We start from the raw sequence: 9,879 nt of genomic DNA, 5'->3' as shown, positions 1-9,879 counted from the left end.
GTAGGCGCCTCCATTCACCAATAGTTTGAGGGCCTGTTTTATGCCCAGCATTGAACTAAAACAAAAAAGCCTTTGTATTTCCAGCCTTGCCATTGTCTAAAAAGAATGCACTTGAGGAAAGTTAATAGACAGGTAAGGCTTTTAAAAAGTGAAAGCTGGCCAGGCGGGTGGCTCGTGCTGGCCAGCACTGTGGGAGGCCGAGGCGATGGATCACAAGGTCAAGAGATCAAGACCATTCTGGCCAACACGGTGAAACTCCATCTTTACTAAAAACACAAAAATTAGCTGAGCGTGGTGGCTCGTGCCTGTAATCCCAGCTACTTGGGAGATTGAGGCAGGAGAATCACTTGAACCTGAGAGGCAGAGGTTGCAGTGAGCCGAGACTGGGCCACTGCACTCCAGCCTGGTGACAGAGTGAGGCTCGGTCTCACATAAATAAATAAATAAAAGCCTGGCCCAGTGCAGTGGCTCATGCCTTTCATCTCAGCACTTTGGTAGCCTAAGGCAGGAGGATCATTTGAGCCCAGGAGTTTGAGACCAGCCTGGGCAACACAGGGAGACCCAGTCCTTAAAAAAAAATTAAAAATTAGCTGGACATGGTGGTATGCACCTATAGTCCTAGCTACCCAGGAGGCTGAGGTGGAAGGATCTGCTTAAGTCTGGGGAGATAGAGGCTTCAGTGATCCTGTCACTGCACTCCAGCCTGGGCAACAGAGCGAGACTCTGTCTCAAAAAAAAAAAAAAAAAAAAAAATTAAGGCCAGTTAGGGACTTAAAAAATTAGCTAAGAGCCTCCTTAAAAAGTAGGCTACAAGGCAAAAATTTCTAAACAGAGAGTGAGAGTGTGTGTCTCTGCGTGTGTGTGTGTGTGCGTGTGCGTGGTTTGTGTCTGCATGCGGAAAGTTGAAATGTTGCCCGTTGATTCCACACAATGCCATCAGAAAAGATGAGCAACATCGAAGCAGAAGAGACTATAGCTATTTATTCCCCAAAAAAGAGCTCTTGAAGAGATTCATTGGCACGACATTAGCAATCTTCTAAAACATTTATACATGAATTCTTGAAGACAAGAAAAGGACAGATCAATCAGGTACACAGCATTTGAAACCATCACATTATTCAGTTCGGCAATAAGTCATCGTCTGTTAATACAGAGCCCCTCACTTCCTCTCCACTTGGCTTCCTCATCTTCCACCTACAAGTATGAAAATGCTGCTGGGGCCCAGCCAAATCAAGCTGCTCCGCGGGTGCCCCTCAGAGCCAATGTGTGGAAATGAAACTGACAAAGCCCACCAAAAATCAACCTATTCGTCCTTTAAAGAGATGGCTCCATCTCTTCCTGTATACGGATGCCGCACCCCTCCCAGAAGGGCCAGAACTTGGGTTTTTTTCTCTTTTCAACAGTTTATTCTCCTGTTGTTGGTCACAGAACAGAACATAATTAACAAATTGGAGGAGACGTCCTTTTGTTCCTCTGTGTCAGTAATAGATGTTTCTTTCAGATCAGGGAGCCAGAGGGGGGAAATGAATGCTCCAATTAAGCATGAGGGAAGAATAAATTTAGTCTCATGCAACCTTAAAACAAGCTACCCAGCACCCCAGAGTTGAGTCTCTGCCAGATTCTTCAGGAATATTCCTGACCCTAAGATTAGCTCTGTTGGTGCAAGAAAAGAGTTTCTTGTCTGTATGAAAAATGACTTGTGCACATAAATCTGGGATGCATGGGTTCTCAGGCTAACCATTTTGTTCCCCACACCACTGGGGGAGGCAATAGAGAGTTTGGCCATATAATCCTGAATTCTGAAGACATGCATACCTCAATTCAAGACCTCCATTTTTTGTGGACTTCAAGATTTACTGTGATTCAGGGAGAGAGAATAGAGGTATCAAGTTGAGAATTACTGACTTATGTGATAAAATGTAGATCTTTGGGGACTGTTGTCAAGGTTTGAGAGAAGGTTCTCACAACAGTTATTTAAAGGCTTTTTTTTTTTTTTTTTCTTTTTTGAGATGGAGTCTCACTTTTTCGCCCAGGCTGGAGTGCAGTGGCCCAATCTAGGCTCACTGCAACCTCTGCCTCCCGGGTTCAAGTGATTCTCCTGCCTCAGCCTCCCAAATAGCTGGGATTACAGGCGCCCACCACAATGCCTGGCTAATTTTTTTTTTTTTTAAGTAGAGACGGGGTTTCACCATCTTGGCCAGGCTGGTCTTGAACTCCTGACCTCGTGATCCACCCGCCTTGGCCTCCCAAAGTGCTGGGATTACAGGCATGAGCCACCGCACCCAGCCAGAGGCTTTCTTAATTATTTGAGATGTGACATAGGAAATTCACCAAGTTCCTCTGAAATTTTGTTTCTTCTTTTGTTAAATGGAAAAAATACCTTTTGCTTATTACACAAGGACAATCCACTAGAACAGGAGTTACTTGTATGTAAGCATATTTGTCCCATAAGATTTTATCGCAAACCTTTGAGTAGTGCCTGGCACAGAGAAAATCCTGAAAAATACCATTTTTGAGAGAATAAGTAAATGAGGGTATAATTACATCAGTGAATTGGCAGTCATAAAATATGAAAATTTCATGAATTTCTCTTTACTCGTTGTAAACACACTCTTTTCCAGATGCAATAAATGATCAGGGTTTTCTTTTGGCATGGTTCAAAGTTTATAAAGTATCTCAACCTTTGATTTGGGGCTTTTATTTTTATTTTTATTTATTTATTTATTTATTTTTTTGAGACGGAGTCTCGCTCTGTCGCCCAGGCTGGAGTGCAGCGGCACGATCTCGGCTCACTGCAAGCTCCACCTCCCGGGTTCACACCATTCTCCTGCCTCAGCCTCCTAAGTAGCTGGGACTACAGGTGCCCACCACCAGGCCCGGCTAATTTTTTGTATTTTTAGTAGAGACGGGGTTTCACCGTGTTAGCCAGGATGGTCTCGATCTCCTGACCTCATGATCCGCCCACCTTGGCCTCCCAAAGTGCTGGGATTACAGGCGTGAGCCATCGCACCTGGCCTGATTTGGGGCTTTTAAAATTACCTGTTTTTTAAATTCTGTTTTATCTTTGGCAAGCCAATGCTATTACAAGCATGGCTTTTCCTCTGAAGACTGAGTGACTCATCCAATAGTCTTCACCTGAGCTCTATCTAATCTCCTTCTCGGTCCTCAGGGAGCTGGAGATAGTTTCATTTGGCTTTGTGGCAGCTCAGTGGGAGACTTATGAAGTCATTCCCCCCTCGCCATAACACCTTCAGCCCTTCCCTGAGCTGCACTGCTAGAAATCAATTACCCTCCAAATATTAACGGGAAATGGTGCTTTTAATAGAAAACATTAATGACATTCGAGGTCCCAGTCTCAGCTGTAATTTTCCCAGACGTTAGGCAGCAGGGGATCTTTGGGGCTAGTTGAGTTCCACCAAGTAGACTGAGTCTTCACGTTTGGTACGTGCCAGCTTGACTCATGCTCCTTGTCACAACCCTAGGGGAGCTGTCAGTCACCAACTGATACTGACAATGGCTCGGTGGGTAAATGAAATTGAGGCATGTTGTATCTGACATGCTCAGGAGAGACAGACATGAATACATCATAGTCACTGAGTAGTCCAAGGCAGCCCATCATAAGGTGGGGCCATCGGAACAGGTTCAAGTTGCGAGGACTGAGAGAGGGCCAGAGTGTTCAGGGAAGGTTTTATGGAGTAAGTGGGATTTGAATTTGGAGTTGAGGAAAGAGGGTCAGGTGCACTGGCTCACACCTGTAATCCCAGCACTTTGGGAGGCTGAGGCAGGAGGATCAGGATCACTTTAGGCCAGGAGTTTGAGGCCAGCCTGGGCAACAGAGCGAGACCCCATCTCTACAAAAAATAAAAAAATAAAAATTAGCTGGGTGTACTCTCTTGTGCCTGTAGTCCCAGCTACTTAGGAGACTGAGAAGGGAGGATCACTTAAGCCCAGGAGTTTGAGGCCGCAGTGTGCTGTGATCATGCCACTGCACTCCAGCCTAGGTGACAGAGTAGGGCCCTGTCTCTAATTAAAAATAAAGGAGTTAAGGAAGGATTCAGCCAGCTGTGCATTCTGAGTGGTGACAATGATGCAGAGTGAGTGAGTGAGGTGTGGAGGGAGACCAGGGCTTTGGGGGAAAGCCCCAGGCAAGATCTAGAAGAGGTGGCTTCTGGGAGGACTTCATACTGACCTCAGCAAGGTCAACAGACTGCATGCCCCAGACCTTTCCTCCTGGACAAATCCTACTCCCTGATACATCTCGTCATCTGCAGATCAAATCAAGAGTGAATGTGAAAGTTATTTGAAAATTCTAGTTGCGTTATTATTATTATTTAGGAAACATATGGCCAACAAAGCAGGTGAGGCAAGAATCAGGAAGGACATTAAATGCCAAGCTAAGGAGTGGAACTGAATGAGTGGTGAAGGGGAACAATGGCTTCAGCAGGTCCACCGGGCTCCTCTTTTCCATCAGCTTCCCCTATCCCTCACCTCTGTACTACTCACGTTACTATCCATGTCTCTTCACCGATGTTATAGTGGAAATAAAAGTTTATGTGTAAGAGGACTGATGAAGTATTAACTCACCCCCTTTCACTTCCACCCTCCATAAAGCTAAAAGTGAGCAAACCAATTTCAGTGGTTTATTTTAGAATTTCAGCAAACTTTGAAAATCTGAAGCAGTGCTGCCTAGCAACAAGAGTGAGGATGTAGAGGTGGTCTCAGCTGAGGCTCGAGATGTGCTGCGGATTCACTGCTTCCCTCTGGCTTCCCCTGATTTTCCTGATCTGAGCCTTGGTTTCCTCATCTGTGCGGTGGAGCTTCCATGTTCTCTAAGGACATCGAATCCTCTATGGGGTGGCTTCTGTATCTGAGGACAGAAGAGAAGAGGAGCCCCAGGGAGGGTGCTAAGTGCCCCGGAAGGGCAGATGAAATATATGGAGGTCACAGTGACAACCACATATCCTGTTAGTGCCAAGTGGACACTGGGTCTCTTCATCCAACAGACACAGGGGATATGTTGATGAACGACGCAGGGCTTCTGCCATCACAGGTCTCACAATACTGGCAAAGTCAGACACATAAACAGACTATTGCTGTGAAGCATGCCAGGTGTTGGGATAGGTAATGCTGGGAATTACAGGAGACAGGCAGGGGACATCCACGCCAGACTGGTGTTTCCCTATATTTTAATCTCATGTTCACTACAATGCTTTCTTTATTTCCTGATTAACTTTAATTTTTTTTTTTTTTTTTTGAAACGGAGTCTCGCTCTGTCACCCAGGCTGGAGTGCAGTGGCACAATCTCTGCTCATTGCAAGCTCCGCCTCCCAGGTTCACGCCATTCTCCTGCCTCAGCCTCCTGAGTAGATGGGACTACAAGCACGCACCACCACGCCCACCTAATTTTTTTGTATTTTTAGTAGAGATGGGGTTTCACTGTGTTAGCCAGGATGGTCTTGATCTCCTGACCTTGTGATCCACCCACCTCGGCCTCCCAAAGTGCTGGGATTACAGGTGTGAGCCACCGTGCACAAAGTATTTCCTGAATATCTTTACCAATCAAGCAGATTGAACACCTTTGATCTTCTATTTTTAGGAACATTACACTGACATGAAGTATATTAAATATGCCTAACCCTCCTGGCCCTGAGTCACATTCAAGGGGGATCTGCTCCACCCTCTCTGGTGAATTCTGGATCACCTAAGGCTCTTTCCCTGTGCTGTTACCCATGACTCTCTGTCATGGTCTATGCTGGCTATTTCTGTGTGGGTGTTTATTGAGCTCACTTCTAGAACACCTTCTTTTTCATGCTCTGTACACCTGCTCACTTGTCTGTGTTCCACCTTTCACCAGGTGTCCAAATGTCGTTGGGCAAATCACCTATATTCTAGGGCAGATACCAACATTAAGATCCAGCCATGACAGAAAAACAAATTATCAACCACCTGCTTGAATCTAGTTAGGAGAGTTCATGTCCAAAGTCAGTGAGAATCTCTTGAGTAGTGAATTAGTGGTGTTTAGAGCAGCCATTGACCAGTCAGTCAATCAATGATTATTTACAGAATTCCCAAAATGCATCAATCACCATGTTACATGTTGTTGAACACATAAAGACACATAGGCTTGGATCCTGTCCTCAGTGAGTGAACAGTCTCAAAGGAGAGAGACCAGTTATTGTAGACTTGTGGAGTCATAAAATATGAGAGTTGAAAGTCTCTTTAAAGATCATCTCTCCTAATTTCTATTCCAATGAAATTTCTCAAACTATTTTTTGAGAAACAGGAGTAAATCCTGACAATTTCATAACAGCTAATAGCTACATTATATGGGTGTGGTGGCTCACGACTGTAATCCCAGCACCTTGGGAGGCCGAGTCGGGCAGATCACAAGGTCAGGAGATGGAGACCATCCTGGCTAACACCGTGAAACCCCGTCTCTACTCAAAATACAAAAAAATTAGCCGGGCGTGGTGGTGGGTGCCTGCAGTACCAGCTACTTGGGAGGCTGAGGCAGGAGAATGGTGAGAACCCGGGAGGCAGAGCTTGCAGTTAGTTGAGATTGAGCCACTGCACTCCAGCCTGGGTGACAGAGCGAGACTCCATCTCAAAAAAAAAAAAAAAAAAAAAAAAAAAAAGTCACAGTAAATATAAGAAAGTTCAGAAAGGAAAAAGTTAGTAAGGATTAAACATCAGAGAAACAGTTGTGGAGAGACCCAGGCTGGATCCTGGGGAGATTGACCAGGTAGAAAGTGTCTAGGAAGGAAACAACAGTATGAGAAATTAATGAGGCAAGAATGAATGAGTCAGGTGCAAGGATGCTAACTGACTGAAGCAGATGTTTGCTGGGATCAAAAGAAAATAACTGTGGTCGCCTACCTGACAATGACTTCTGCCTTCTTTTACGTTGTCAGAATTCTGATTTCTGTTCTTCTGTTCACTGGTCCCCTTGTCGAATCATGTATATTATTGTTGGTCTAAACAATAACAGTTATCCCACTTTTCTTACCAGTGATTGGTTTAGCATGGCCATGTGACTGAATCCTGACCAATGAGATGTGAGGAAAAATCTGCCAGGGACTTTGAGAAATATTTCTTCATTATTTAAAGGAAACGCATAAGAAAGGAGTCATGTTTGTTTTCTCTGAAACTGGGGTTTAAGGATGTGCTGTCCAGAGCTGCTGTAGCCATCTTGTGAGCCTGAGGGGAGCTAGCCAACAAGCAAAGGATGGTAGAAGAGAAAGATAGAGCCTTGTTATTGATGCTGAGTCATTAGCTAGAAAAACATTGGATTTTCTTTACCTCTAAGCTTCCTGTTATGTGAAGGAAAAAAAATCATCATCTTTATTATTTAAATTATTTTAGTTTGTTTTCTATGGACTTACTGAAAGTACCTGAAATGACACTTAGGAGCTTCACAACCAGTCATAGAAGTTTGATGACACAGAAAAGGGTAGGGGTTATTGGAGAGAATGGGAATGAATAGAAAAGGAAAACAAGAGGAGGATAGAGGCCAGAGTTGATGGGAGTCAGTATAGAGCTAAAGTATAGAGTTAAAGCTTGGGCTCAGGAGTCAGACTGACTGGAGCTCCAATCCTAGCTGTTTGCTAATCCTTCTCCATTTGACTTTCTCCTCTGTGAGATGGAATTAAAAATAGTTGCTGCCTTATTGAGTTATGAGAATTAAATGTGACTGTGCGATGTACGGTAAGCACTTAGCAGAGTACCCGGCATACAGTAGGTGTCATGTAGAGTTAACTCTTAGGAGGGTTGAGCCCTGCCCTGTCCCGGGTACTGACGATGCTCTTCTTTATGTCATGGGATTGTCTAAGGTATAGCTTTTTCATGCAGGATTGAGTGGGGGGGGAAAAAAGAAATAACAATAGGATAGAGTTGGTTGCCCTTGGGTTAGGTGCCCCCGCCTAGCCCAGTAGGTTGTGGGGCCCAGGAAGGGCAAACTGAAGCCAAGCTAGTTAGGCAGGAGAAGCCTGGAAAGGGCCATCCCCTTAGCAAGGGATGTGAGCAAACGAAGCCATTCTTGTGCACTGTAGAGATTTGTCTACACCCTTCCTGCCTGTATTAATATCTTCAACATTTATCATTTCTAAACATGTTCATTGAGTTTGTCTAACACTTTCCCAAGTTTACTGTTCACCATAAAAATCCATGCTTTTTAAAATTTTTTTTCCTAAAATGACCTTTCTAAACCTTCAAGGGTTTGATATCCAGGAATCTTGTGACCGAGCCCATGCACCCCACCCTTTCCCTTCCTTTGTTTCAGAGATCTATCCTCTCCCTCCTCATCCTCTGCTGCTCTGGACTGAAGATCCTAATGCTTGCCATCTTCCCAGATCTCCATGCCCTTAACTATTGCATTGGCTCCTCCCTAGGCCTTCTGCAGCTCAGTTTGTCCTTTTTGATGTGGAGCGAGGAGAAGTATGCACAGCATTTTCCAAGTGAAAGCAAGTTTCTGTTTACAAAGCTCTTCCTGGAGACCCCAGCCTCCTGCTGGCCTTTCAGCCACATCACCCCATGTCACCTGTCAAGCCAAATAATTACCTCTTGGCTTCCTTCTCCTCCTGCATTCCCTCAGGGACAGATAGCCTCTCCAAGACTCTCTGAAAATAACTCTTAACCAGACAATAGCAATTTCTCCTTGCTGTGCTGCCATTCTCTGCCAAAGGTAAGAAATCAGCAAGAAGCAAAACGATTTTGCAGCCAGGAGAATTCTAATCCCGGGCTAAGCATGTGCACATCCCAAATGCTGCATTCAGGGCACGATTCTGACAAACAGATGACACTGCCACAGTTGTGAGAACAGAGCTGTTCACAATCTGCCGGCTTCCTCCTAGGGCGGTGGGGAGAAGCTTTCCATCAATGCCAGCCCCTCTGATCACACCCCTAAAGCATAGCTGCAGTGAGCAATTTCCTTCCAAACAGCGTGAGCTTAGATCTACGTGAAATGAACTGGATTGTGTTCATCAAAACAGCTTCAGCAACTGTATGAGCCGTTCCACTTCCTATGTTCCAATACAAGCCTTTCCAAGGTTTTGACTACAAAATCTAACCTTGGACTTACCTTTTATTTTTCCCGGAGACACACTCATGTGTGTGCATGCTCATGTGTGTACATCTAACTCTTCATGTATGTCTCTCCTTCTCTCTCGGTGTCTCTCCCCATCTTTCTGTTTGCTTCTCTGTTTATGTTATCATGCTTTCTCTGTCTCTGTCTCTCTCTTTTCCCTCCTCCTCCTCTGTTCCTCCCTCTTTCTTTTCCTCACTCCTTTGCTCCCTCTGTCTCTCGGTCTTCCTTCCTTCTCTTTGTCTTCTCTCGCTCTGTCTCTGTTTGCCTCTGTCCTCAAATCTCTGCTTATACCATATTCATGTGTATGGTGTGTGTGTGTATATATATGTATGGTGTATATGTGTGTGGTGTATATATTGTGTATGGTGTGTGTGTGTGTATATATACCATGCTATATATATATATATACACCATGCCATATATATATTGTTTTTGAGACAGAGTTTCACTCTTGTTGTCCAGGCTGGAGTGCAATGGCACAATCTCAGCTCACTGCAACCTCTGCCCACTGGGTTCAAGCGATTCTCCTGCCTCAGTCTCCTGAGTAGTTGTGATTACAGGCATGCGCTACCGCGCCCAGCAGATTTTTTGTATTTTTAGTAGAGATGGGGCTTCTCCAAGTTGGTCAGGCTGGTCTCGAACTCCTAACCTCAGGTGATCCACCTGCCTCGGCCTCCCAAAGTGCTGGGATTACAGTCGTGAGCCACCGCACCCAGCCGTGTATGGTATAATTTATATACTAATTTATAATTAACTAGAACATTAGATTAACCTAAATACCCTTTTCCCTAATTGTG

Source organism: Macaca fascicularis, chromosome 8 (assembly GCF_037993035.2).
Source record: "Macaca fascicularis isolate 582-1 chromosome 8, T2T-MFA8v1.1".
NCBI classification, from domain to species: Eukaryota; Metazoa; Chordata; class Mammalia; order Primates; family Cercopithecidae; genus Macaca; species Macaca fascicularis.
This window is presented reverse-complemented; position numbering follows the sequence as displayed.